Here is a 13,585-nt window from a genome sequence, read left to right as displayed (position 1 = left end):
CACTGAAAAATGAATGGATAAAGAAGATGCACTGTGTGTGTGTGTGTGTGTGTGTGTGTGTGTGTGTGTATACACACACACATAATACATACAATGGAATACTACTCAGTCATAAAAAAGAATGTCATTTGCCACAACATGGATGGATCCAGAGAGTATCATACTAACTAAATTAGAAAGACAAATAACATAATACCATGTATATGTGGAATCTAAAATATGATACAAACGAACTTAGCTAAGAAACAGACTCACAGATATAAAAATCAAGCTTGTGGTTGCCAGTGGGGAAGGGAGTTGACGAGAGATGGATTGGGAATTTGAAGTCAGCAGAGCAAGCTATTATATACACAATAGATAAACAAGATCCTACAGTATGTGTGCCGGCTAAGCCACTTGTCATGTCCAACTCTCTGTGACCCCATGGACTGTAGCCTGCCAGGCTCCTCTGTCCACAGGATTGTCCAGGCAAGAATACTAGAGTGAGTTGCCATGCCCTCCTCCAGGGGATCTTCCCAACTCAGGGATCAAACCCACAATTCTTATGTCTCCTGCATTGGCAGGCATATAGAGAACTATACTCAATATCCTGTGATAAACCATAACAGAAAAGAATATAAGAAAGAATGTGTATATGTGTATATATATAAAACTGGACTTTGCTATACTGTAAAAATTACATTACAAATCAACTAAATTTTTTAAAAACTACAATGAGATACCACTTCACACATGTCAGATGGCTATTATCAAAATGATGACACATAGAAAGTGTTGGCAAGGATGCAGAGAAAAGAGTTTTCTTATGAACTTGCACTATGGAAAACAATATGGAGATTCCTCAAAAAAGTAAAAGTAGAACTACCATAAGATCCAGCAATTTCACTTTGGGGTATTTTTCCAAATAAAAATACTAACTCAAAAGGACATTAAGCACCACCATGTTCATCACAGTAGTATTTACAATAGCCAAGATATGGAAGCAAATAGCCAAGATATGGAAGCAACCTAAGTACCCACTGATAGATGAATGGATACAGGTGTGGTGTATATAAACAATTAAATACTGTTCAGCCATAAAAAAAAGAAATCTTGTCAGTTTTGATGACACAGATGGACCTGGAGGGCATTATGCTAAGTGAAAGAACAGAAAGACAAACACTGTATGGTTTCACTTATACGTGGAATCTAAAAAACAAAACAAATGGATAAATAAAACAAAACAGAAACACATATACAGAGAACAAACAGGTGGTTGCAGGGATGGGGAGACAGGGGGAAGGAGAACGAGTGAAATAGGGAGATTAAGAAGTGTAAACTTCTGTCTTTGTGCCAGTACCATACTGTCTTGATAACTGTGGCTTTGTAGTAGAGCCTGAAGTCAGGTAAGTTGATTCCTCCAGTTCCATTCTTCTTTCTCAAGATCGCTTTGGCTATTCGAGGTTTTTTGTATTTCCATACAAATTGTGAAATTATTTGTTCTAGCTCTGTGAAGAATACTGTTGGTAGCTTGATAGGGATTGCGTTGAATCTATAAATTGCTTTGGGTAGTATACTCATTTTCACTATATTGATTCTTCCAATCCATGAACATGGTATATTTCTCCATCTATTAGTGTCCTCTTTGATTTCTTTCACCAGTGTTTTATAGTTTTCTATATATAGGTCTTTAGTTTCTTTAGGTAGATATATTCCTAAGTATTTTATTCTTTCCGTTGCAATGGTGAATGGAATTGTTTCCTTAATTTCTCTTTCTGTTTTCTCATTATTAGTATATAGGAATGCAAGGGATTTCTGTGTGTTGATTTTATATCCTGCAACTTTACTGTAGTCATTGATTATTTCTAGTAATTTTCTGGTGGACTCTTTAGGGTTTTCTATGTAGAGGATCATGTCATCTGCAAATAGTGAGAGTTTTACTTATTGATCAATGGAATAAAATAGAAAGCCCAGAGATAAATCCACGCACATATGGACACCTTATCTTCGACAAAGGAGGCAAGAATATACAATGGATTAAAGACAATCTCTTTAACAAGTGGTGCTGGGAAATCTGGTCAACCACTTGTAAAAGAATGAAACTGGACCACTTTCTAACACCATACACAAAAATAAACTCAAAATGGATTAAAGATCTAAACGTAAGACCAGAAACTATAAAACTCCTAGAGGAGAACATAGGCAAAACACTCTCTGACATACATCACAGCAGGATCCTCTATGACCCACCTCCCAGAATATTGGAAATAAAAGCAAAAATGAGCAAATGGGACCTAATTAACCTTAAAAGCTTCTGCACATCAAAGGAAACTATTAGCAAGGTGAAAAGACAGCCTTCAGAATGGGAGAAAATAATAGCAAATGAAGCAACCGACAAACAACTAATCTCAAAAATATACAAGCAACTCCTACAGCTCAACTCCAGAAAAATAAACGACCCAATCAAAAAATGGGCCAAAGAACTAAATAGACATTTCTCCAAAAAAGACATACAGATGGCTAACAAACACATGAAAAGATGCTCAACATCACTCATTATCAGAGAAATGCAAATCAAAACCACTATGAGGTACCATTTCACACCAGTCAGAATGGCTGCGATCCAAAAGTCTACAAATAATAAATGCTGGAGAGGGTGTGGAGAAAAGGGAACCCTCTTACACTGTTGGTGGGAATGCAAACTAGTACAGCCACTATGGAGAACAGTGTGGAGATTCCTTAAAAAACTGGAAATAGAACTGCCTTATGATCCAGCAATCCCACTGCTGGGCATACACACTGAGGAAACCAGAAGGGAAAGAGACACGTGTACCCCAATGTTCATCGCAGCACTGTTTATAATAGCCAAGACGTGGAAGCAACCTAGATGTCCATCAGCAGATGAATGGATAAGAAAGCTGTGGTACATATACACAATGGAGTATTACTCAGCCATTAAAAAGAATACATTTGAATCAGTTCTAATGAGGTGGATGAAACTGGAGCCTATTATACAGAGTGAAGTAAGCCAGAAGGAAAAACATAAATACAGTATACTAACGCATATATATGGAATTTAGAAAGATGGTAACAATAACCCGGTGTACGAGACAGCAAAAGAGACACTGATGTATAGAACAGTCTTATGGACTCTGTGGGAGAGGGAGAGGGTGGGAAGATGTGGGAGAATGGCAATGAAACATGTAAAATATCATGTAGGAAACGAGTTGCCAGTCCAGGTTCGATGCATGATGCTGGATGCTTGGGGCTGGTGCACTGGGACGGCCCAGAGGGATGGTATGGGGAGGGAGGAGGGAGGAGGGTTCGGGATGGGGAACACATGTATACCTGTGGCGGATTCATTTTGATATTTGGCAAAACTAATACAATTATGTAAAGTTTAAAAATAAAATAAAATTGGAAGAATTAAAAAAAATAAATAAATAAATAAAAAATAAAAAAGCAAAAAAAAAAAAAAAAGAAGTGTAAACTTCCAGTGACTAAACAAATGAACCATGAGAATGAGATGCACTGTGTGGGGCACATAGTACTAATAACATAATATCTCTGCAGGGTGACAGATGGTAACGAGACTTATCCTGGTGATCACTTTGTATAGAAATATTGAATCACTGTGTTGTGCACCAGGAACTACTATGGTGTTATAGGTTAATTACACCTCAAAAAACAAGTAACAAACTCATAGAAAAAGAGATCAGATTTGTTATTACCACAGACAAGGGGTGGGAAGGGGGGGAATTGGATGAAGGTGATTAAAACATACAAACTTCCAGTCAGAAGATAAGTACTAGGCATGTAAAGCGCAACCATGATCAATATAACAGTAGTGTATGTTATGTACAAAAGTTATTAAGAGGGTAAATCCTATGAGTTCTCATCACAACAAAAATAATTTATCTATATGAAATTATGGGTGTTCATTAAACTTATTTTGGTAATCATTTCACGATGTAGGTCCAGTCATGCTATACACCTTAAACTTACACAGCACTGTATGTCCATTACTTCTCAATAAAACTGGAAGAAAAAATAAAATTATTTAGAAATAAATAGGGGGCAGAATAATATTATGTTTCATTTTTTCCCCTACATGTGGTCTCAATTTTTTCATATGGCAAACTCCATTAAGGATTTAGAACGAATAAATAAAGGGCAAACAACGTCAGCCCCGTAGACCATGGACATGAACTCAGATACCTCTGCAAACACATGACAGTAAGGAGAGCTTCTGAATTGATATTCCCTAGGTTAGCAAGAGAAATGACTTGTTTGTTTGTGCTCAAAGATGTGGTGTGGCAGGATGCATTAAACACCCACGAAAGAAGAAGCTGGTCACTCAACTAGAGACCAGAAAAGAGGAAGAGCAATGCTTATGGCTTAGCAGTTACAAGAAAGGAGGATGCAGAGGAATTTCATCAACACCTATTTCTCCACTATCAATTTCTAGAATCTAAAAAGCCTGAACCATCAGCATTTCTCCCTGTTGTGCACCTAGATTTATAAGTTCCCATTCACTACAGCCAGGAAAAGCCATAGCCTCAGCAGTGCTGAGGGAATAACACCCACCGCAAGGTGTCCCTGACATGTAGGGCCATTAACACTTTCTAAGACCCACTGCTTTTCCAGGAACAAGTCACTAATATTGATGAATCCAACATGAAGATGAGGTTACTACTGCTGGATGCTGTGAGAAGCCAAGAGAGGTCCTCCAATATGACCCATCAATAACTCTTCTGTTCCTCTTCCAATGCCTTCTACGAACTGCTACAAGGCTGCCTAAAACAATCCTCCCCTCCCCTCACTGTGCCCCAGCCCTAGGCAGCAGACGCCTCCAGGACAGGCGGGCTGACTGGTTACTGCTTTCCCCTGCATTCCTTCATTAATAGGTTTCCCTGTTCCAGCCCTGACCACCCATAGACTTGGGTCCTCACTGAAGCCAGAGTGATATTGATAAAAGTTAAACAGCATTATGTCACACACCTACTTAAAACCTTTTAATCACCTCCTATTGGCCTTAAAAAAATAAAAAGATCAAATTCCACGTGATTCCGTGGCCCCTCTGCAACCTGGACCCTGCTAGTCTTTCTACTCTGATTTCCCATCACTCTCCTTACAGTCCCCATTCCTCCTCACACCCTCTCATGTCTATACTACAGAAACACTCAACTCAGCTTTTTCCATTTGAGGGCCATGATTCATGTTCTTTCCTCTGTCAGTCATAATCTAATACCCATGGTCAATCCTTACACCTGACTAATTTGTACCTATCTTTTCAATATCAACTCAAACTGCACTCCTAAGCACTTATAGGAGTTCTCCCCTGGCTCCCCAAATCAGAGATAAGACCACTTCCTATGTGCTCCCATAGAATCAAGAACTTATCATCTCAGAGCCCCTATAATTCTAGAATTTATTTGCCTATCACATTAGCTGTTTTTCCCTTAGTCTACAAACTCCAGTGGGGCAGAGAACTGATCTGTCCGGACCATAGTTGTATCTTCCGTATTAAATGCATGACTGGCATGCAGCAGTGCTCAATAAATGTCTGCTAAATGAAAGAATGAATTTCTCAGTTTCTATGAGGAATGAAGTAAGAGCTTCCTGATACTAAAGGCATTTTCCTTTTAGCAACTCTCTCTTCCTAGACCCCAACTCCAAGTTCAAGACAGTTTTAGATTCTCCCAAACTGGGAACTTTGTGGCTTTCTTGGCCACTCTCTCTCTGGCTGGTTTCTATTCTCCTGTGTAACCCCACCTCCAACCTAGGAAGAACCTCAAAGAATGAGAAGTGTTTGGTTAGCAATAGGAAGAGTGTTGCAGGCAAACTGAATAGCATGAGAAAGGAGAAGGAAATTTGCAAATCTCTGGGAGGAGAAGGGCAAGAGGAAGCACCCTGACTCTAAAAGAAGATGCACAAAAAGGATTTTTTTTTTTTTTTGAGGAAAAGACTTTCTGTGAGAAAAACATGGACAAAAGTAGGTTTTTATCCATGAGGAGCTATTTTTGTTCCAACAAAATTTCACAACAGATACAAAATGTGGACATAGGAAAGGATGAATGGATTCAGTGACAATGACACCTCGATCTGATGGCCCCATCTGGCCAATGGGTTTTAAGGCTCATCAGAAAGTTCTAAGTCAACTTGTTAGGGCTTGAAAACTCTCTGGAGACTAAGTTAACATATTCTGTTTTCACGAGCTCAGAGTCCCTCGAGCAGGTAAAAGGAAGAACAGTTCTTTAAGCAGGATGGCAAAAGGGACTCTCCACCCTGACAGGTGCCAATGAGAATGCAGGCTAGAAGAAGAAATTTAATCTCTCAGGAAGTTATTAGGAGTACTGGCCACTGGCCAACATTTTCTTCCTTTCTCCTTCTTGGTTTGCTAGATTGCTTTGAGGGATTAGCACTAACAGATAGCCAGTACACAGGATGAACTTAATATATATTTGTGCAATACAAAGGTAACTAAAGAGAAAATATCCATGTAACCCCTTCCATCTCTTATTTTAGACCTTCCTACAAGCACTTTTCATTTTAAAATCCCCAGACAATTAAGCATAAAGCAAAACCATATCCTTTCTAAAATTACCTTTAAGCCTTACAATTATTTCAATGCTTTTAATTTCTCTAATAACACCTTCCAAAATATCTTTAAAACTTTTTATTTTTAATATAATGAATCTTTTTTAATTTAGTCATTTTTGCCTTTGTAGAAAATATGCTCTATTTCATATTTAATGCAGAGTGATAATACAATCACTGTTGTATGAATTAAACACTTCTCTGAGGTTTGTGAAAATTGTTCCTTATTAATGATCTTATCCAAGTGTTTTTACCCTCTAAAACATGTGGTTATAACAAAAATTAAGATTTCAAGTCCACGTTTCCTCCAATCCAATCTTTTCTTTATAATAACAGCAACCCAGATAGATCTAATGGAGTATTCATAGTAATATATCAGATCCTAGTGTAAATTTGAGGAAGTAAAATTCAGTTCTTTTATTGTCTTATATTTATCAATTCACCAAAATACCCCAGCTGACACTCACTGATGTTAGAGAAAAGAAAAAGCCATCTTCTACTGAACTTTCAGATCAGTGAGAGTCTAAGGAAATAGACTGAAAAAAAAAAAAAGTGATAAAGAAGGATTTGCTAAAATAATATCTAGTTTAGGATTTTGAAATTCAACCATTTACAAGTGCTAAAGCAAACATTATTTACATAAAAACATTGTTCCTTTTTTGAAATCACCCAAAGCAGAAGAAGTGGAAGAAGGTAAGTCGCTGAATAGGTTTTATCTTACCCTTGCCTTCATCTCGTGCAAGGGGTTAAGATGGTGGTTTTCATGTGTCAAAGTCTTGCTGGATTTTTATAAGAAAGACAGGTCTGGGGAAAGTAGGAAGAGAGAGAAATGTAACCCAAATAATAGCTAGGCACTTTACCTATATTAATTCATTTATGTGAGTACTCTTTTGGAAAAGATTGAGAGTGATGCTTGCATGAAGAATTTGATTTCTTTTTTTTTTTAATTTCAAGTTCAGGTTTTGAATCTTGGTCAGAGAATTTAATTCTTCTAATAGACAAAAAATGGCAAAGTCAAAAGAAAATTCCAGTTTGTTTAGGGAAAATAAGAAGTTGATTTCAGATACCTTGAGATTAAGGGCCATAAAAAGACATCCAAGTTGGAAATGCTACTCAAGCAGCTGTCTGCATAAGGGGGCGTACGGGTCATATTATGATTCCTCACAGAGGTCCTTACTTTACAATTAAAATGGGTACACTAGGGTACAGGTGACTCAACACTTTAAGTAAAGGATTAAAATGGAGTTTCTCTTTAAAGATCGGAGGCCATTCAACAATCAGGTTATTATAGTTAATTCCCCTTGCTCCAATTCCACAATCACCAAGCAACCTGCTGATAATAACTTGCTTTCCCACAGAAGTCTGCCTACAGGGAAAGAATACACTAGCCATGCATGCTGAAGTGAACATTCTGGTCCTCCTGACAGTTACATTGTACATTTTCAATTAATAAATTGTGGTTCATCTGTCTAGATCATCTGTCTCCTGAGCTATATTACTCTGCCCCAGAAATGTAGATCTGTTTTTGGTATGCTGTTGACTTATGGTCTAAAGTATACAGGACAAATGACCCACCCTGGCCATAATGAACTCACCAACAGGCCACCAAGGGCAGGGCCAGCTGATCTGCTCAAGGGGCAGCAGGATGTGGTAGCTGCAAGCTTGTCTTTTGGAGTCAAAGAAACTGACCTTGGATTCCTGCTTTTTCCACCAGCATTACAGAATCCAGGGCAGGTAAGCTGTCTAAGCCTCAGAACATACCTGGACAGGTCAGTGGGAAAAGGAAGCTCATTATATAGCTATCTTGAAGGCAGTCCTCTGAACTTCCTCTGTCAAAATGTCTAAATAAACATTAGGATAAAATGAGGACAGTAAGTGTAACTCCTGTAAGACATTCTGCAGCAAAGGAGGTAACTGCAACTGGGTAATGAGGCTTTAAAGAGAAGATGTATTTACAGTGGGGATCCAGGGCCATAGCGATAAATTGAGGGAATAAAACCAGTGGGAAGAGAGAATGAAAATATGAGGAAAGGGGATAGCAAGACAAAGGAATCAGAGGAGACTGGAAAAGAAAGGGGAAAGGAAGGGGTGGAGCAGTTGGAGAAGGGACAGGAGGAGCAGCTGAAGCCAGGAGAGTAGGGCAAGCAGATTCCTGGCCGCTCTCCTTTCTCGCCAGAGTGCTGCCAGGGAGCACCCTCAGCCTGGCTTCATCTCAGGGTCAAGGGAGGAACAGGGGTGTGCCCGAGGAGGATCCTCTACATCCTTTGAGCAGTGCATCCTCTCCAGTTGTCAGGACTCAGCAACAAGACCCCAGAGAGCTTCAAGGAGCCCGACTCAGCCCTCACCCCTGTGAGGTCTCTAGCCCCCCCACCCGTCTGTTCTCCTGTCTCCATTCTGTTCTTGCCTCCCTCTCTCCCCAGCTCTGCCTCCTCTTCCTCTTGGGAGGCATGTCCTGAACAGGAGACACTTTCTGGAGAGCAGACCCCAATCCGAGCTCAGCTACTTTCTATCTAGCGTCACTTTGACCAGGTCACTTACCCTTCCTAAGACTCACTCTCCGAATCTGTAAAAAAGAAGAAATAATGCCTTCCTCCCAGGGCTGTAGCGAGAATATACAGCTCACTCCATAAAAATGTGATCCCTCCCCCTCCTTCCTTCCTCCCCATCTGTCTTCTCTCCTCCTACTCCCTCCCCTTTTCTCTGCTTTCACTCTCTCAGTTTCCTTTCCCTGTTTCCTTCTCTTTCATTTTCTCACTAAGCCACTTGCCTTCTAACCCAACCCACCTCCTTTCTGAAGACTAATCCACCAAGAGAGAGGGGAGGGCTGAGGCTTAGGTGAGCGGGAGAACCCCTCTGCTTGAGCAATGCTGCTGCTGCTGCTAAGTCGCTTCAGTCGTGTCCAACTCTGTGCAACCCCATAGACGGCAGCCCACAAGGCTCCCCCGTCCCTGGGATTCTCCAGGCAAGAACACTGGAGTGGGTTGCCATTTCCTTCTCCAATGCATGAAAGGGAAAAGTGAAAGTGAAGTCGCTGAGTCTTGTCCAACTCTTAGCGACCCCATGGACTGCGGCCCACCAGGCTCCTCCGTCCATGAGATTTTCCAGGCAAGAGTGCTGGAGTGGGGTGCCATTGCCTTCTCCAACTTGAGCAATAGTGGGGGCCTAAGGATGGGAAGTGGGATGGCAGGATTAGGGAGTTAGCCCCTTCTTTCCTCCTCTGCTGTCCACCTTCTCTGGTCCTGCCCCTGCCCCTATTCTCCCTCTGGCCCTAGGTTCCCAGAAGCTCAAAAGCAAAGCTTCAGCGAGTCCTCCCACCTCTGGACATGGTAGCCTTGCAATCATATATGCTGGCAACACTGCCTATCAGCCCAAGAATATTCCCCCTGCTCTGGGCCTCTAAGGGATGGGGTCAGGGAGGGAGCACATCTCTAAGACTCCAGGGAAGGGATATTTTTGGTCCAAAAGGGAAATCTCAGCCTTGGGAGGTTAGAACAACGATGGATAAAGTAAAGAATAAGCCCAGGCCTCAGTCCTACATGTGTGCAGCTTTGACTATGAAGTGAGAGTAGGAGGTATAGATAATGTTCTCATCATATTTGGTGTCAGTGACAACTGCCAGCACCCATAGTGCTTGCAGAGCAAAGATACTGGGAAAAAATAAAAGTAAAAAAATTTAAGCCAGTCTGTGTATGTGTTTGTCAAAGTGATGGTTAGCACAGCCAAATGTATAAACTGCCTACCAATTATATCTAATTACCATGCCTCAACAATAAAGTATTTTATTTCCCATATAATATATATCAGATTGATGGTGTTGTGAGTTATTATGTCGACACTGAAGTCTGTTTATATTCTGTTAGGCGTGCAGCTGTTACCCAGCCACAGAATACTAAAGTGGTGGGAACCCTGCTTCCTTTTTCCTCTTGTTTATGTCCTGCTTATTTTCCAACAGTTTCCTTTTCTCTTTCCTTTCTCATCCTTTCCTCATCTGCTCTCACTGCCTCTCTTGTGCATTTTCAAAACCTTTTCCTCATCCTGCCCTTTCTCTATCAAACATGCCTCCCCCGGCTTCTTCTTTCCCCTTCTTCTTTCCCCTTCTCCATTAGCCTAGAGCCAGAGGACCAGGTTTGATCCTGTTAGTTCTCTCCTTCCAGCAAGTTCCCCTCCATTCTAAGCCCTGATTTTCTCATCTGTAAACAGAGACAATCAGCTAACTCATGGGATCATTTAACAAACTGAGGTCATGCCTGTAAAAAAAAAAAAAAAAAAATTAGCACAGTGCCTCTTGATACAAAGTTAAACACTCAAGAAAGGAAAGCTATTACTTTAATTTTTCTTAAATATATCCTTAACTCTATATATGTAGAAAACCTCCTATCAAATTTGAGAGTATCTCTACTGACATTCAGTCATCCAACACTTATCAGACACCTGTTCTACATCAAACTTGGGCTGGGTAGAGGGAGGCAAGGATCATTTCTTCAAAAGCCAGGAGTCTGGGGTAGATGAGATCATAAACATAGAAAGTTCAATATTGCAGATCTATGTCAGAAGAAGGGACTGAGAACCATGGAGACAGAGGAAAGGGAGTCACCAAGCCTGCTTTGCAGAGTCAGCTATGATCTCACACAGTCAGCTATGATCTCACACATGGTAATTCCCAGTCAAGTCCTGAGTTTGCTCAATAAAACAAGGTAAGTACAGGCAAAAAGAACAGCAAGTGGAAAGACCAAGTATTGTGAAAGGGAGCAGTGACAGTCATGGAACCAGATTACAGGGAGCATGGAGGAGTGTGGTGTGAGGGGGCTGGCAAGATAGGTAAGAGATGGAGTCTGAAAGAAGTCATCATTGTCAGCATCATCACTCCCATCTACTAAGTACCTAGCCTCATGCTAAGCACTTGTTAAATGTAACCTCTCATTTAATCCTCACCAAAATATTATGGGCAGGAACTGTTGTTCTCCCATTTGATAGATGAACTGACACAGGACATTGTTACAGTCAAGATCCTGATAGATCCTCAGGTATTGGGGAGGCAGAAGTGTTCTCTCTGCAGAAAGGTATGCTTAGAATCTAGGCTCCTTTGTTCACTGTCATTGCTTCCTCATGTCCCTCTGTGTGAGTGCAAGCTGACAGAGTTTTCAGGAAGGTTTTACTCTCACAGCCAAGAACAAGAATGGCAAGAGATGGGGGATAATGACAACAGGCAATGGAGTTGGATTCTAGAAATGTGTCTGCAGTTGAAGTTGACAAATGTTAAAAATGGTCCATATGCTGGGGCGCAAAACAAGAAAGAATCTGGGATGACTTCTGAGCTTTTGGCTCAGGACAAGAGAGGATAACTAATGAAAATGACAACAGAGCAGTGAAAGGAGAAGGTAGGGGAGCAGGAGCAGGAACTGAGGTGCGGCAATAGTTAAGTTCACTTTGAGCACACTAGGCTTGAAACGCCTCTTGATCACTGAAAATATCCTCAGCACAAAAGAGAAGAGACCGATTTGTAGACTTGGAATCATCAACATATAAGGAAGCACTGAAGTCATGGGGGATGAATGATCTCATTCAGAAAGAAGAACGAAGAGAAGTGAGGAGAGGCCAGCGGGTGAGGATGAGTCAGGGAGAGGACGAGGACAAGGTCCTAGGGAACACCCAACATCAAAAGAAGGTTCTGAGAAAGATACACAGAAACAAAATGCTGTAGTTTTCCTCCTACACCCTCTTCTTCAGGGCATCCAGCACAGAGGCTGGTGCAGGGTAGGCAGGTGCTCAGCAAACTAACACTGAGTGAAGAAGGGGAGAAAAGAAAAAGGAAGCCTCAAATTAAGGAAGGACCGTTTCCAAAAATACAATGATTAATACTTAGTGTTTATATTTAACATTTAATTAGAATATTATTTGTCAATATTGCCAAGAAGTAAGACTTGAGGCATGCGCTACAAACATGGAGCATTTTGAGGTTACGGTATTTTCCTTGACATCTCTTGAGAAATCCTGAAAGCAAATACTAGCATCTGATTCCTATACATGCTCTGTAACCATCTAGTATACATACATTAAGAAGTTTTATTTCAAGGACAGTAACAGTTTCTTATTTGAAACAATAGGTTAAGTTTCTTTTTCCTACTAAATGAAAATTTCTAATGTATCATGTAAGAAAAAAATAAAATCCTTCTGAGCATAAAAAAATCCTCCAACAACACAAAAAAATCACTTGGCTCCTCATTTTTAAAAGATGCATCATGATGATGAAACAATATAAAAACACAAGACAGACAAATATAGGTCTCAAAATCCCTCTGAATTTACATTCCGCTGTAAAGGCAGGCAGGGAACGACACAGGTAAGGTGGCTGGTCTTGAACACAGGTGTTGGTAATCCCATACATGATACCCTATCTCCTCACCTCCTTTATGATAAGTTTTCAGCTTCTATTTAATGTTTCTCACTCATCTCTTTTTTCTTCAAAACAGCTCATTGTTAACTAAGAAAATGAGACTCCCTCATGTCTATCAACAAAACAACTAGAAGAATCCATTTCTCTGTTCAGAGAAATCTCAGTACTAGAAACGTATCTACCCCTTATGCCTTAGAGGGAGACTTTAGTGACAAACTGTTTATGTCCAAAGGAAGAATTGACCATAAAATGAACAATATCTTGAATAGGTGCATCAGTTATGAGCCCTCTAGGGGGAAAAAAAATCTAAAACCAACTGTGGTCAAAGGAAGTGACAAGTATCCAGAAACCAAGAAAAAATGCTGCACTGACGCTTCTCCACTAGCCATGTAATAGATGATGCTAACAGAATCAACATTTGAACTTCAAAGGAAAAAAAGAAAATGTCCTATTTTCCAAATCCAACTAACTTCCCCCCAAAATTATTCTTTAATGAGAGGAGAAAAATGACTGTTTGCTAAACTTCAACACACAGAAAATAAAAACAAAAGAGTAACCCAGAGAAGAGAAACAAAAAGCACCAAAGGAGGCAGAGCTAACTCTCTCTTGGTC

The 13,585-nt window shown here is 40.3% G+C and overlaps 1 protein-coding gene across 6 annotated transcripts in view; it reads right to left on the bottom strand.

The window, feature by feature from the left end:
- Positions 1 to 13,585, bottom strand: part of ATP8B4 (ATPase phospholipid transporting 8B4 (putative)) — a 348,133-nt gene that overhangs the window by 279,709 nt on the left and 54,839 nt on the right. Inside the window, exons 1-2 of one of the 6 annotated variants that reach the window (XM_061428806.1) lie at positions 9,118 to 9,327; positions 8,175 to 8,340 (exon numbers count right to left, since the gene is read on the bottom strand). The exons of 2 other annotated variants lie outside the window; for them this stretch is intronic. The gene's annotated coding sequence lies outside the window, so the exon portion shown is untranslated. Of the gene's footprint in view, positions 1 to 8,174; positions 8,341 to 9,117; positions 9,328 to 13,585 lie in introns of those variants that run through there. 3 more of the 6 variants (XM_061428801.1, XM_061428803.1, XM_061428802.1) reach the window with 3 other exon arrangements.

This window comes from Bos javanicus, chromosome 10 (genome assembly GCF_032452875.1).
Source record: "Bos javanicus breed banteng chromosome 10, ARS-OSU_banteng_1.0, whole genome shotgun sequence".
Classification (NCBI taxonomy): Eukaryota; Metazoa; Chordata; class Mammalia; order Artiodactyla; family Bovidae; genus Bos; species Bos javanicus.
Note: the sequence above shows the minus strand (reverse complement) of the source record. Positions and strands in the feature narration are given on the sequence as shown.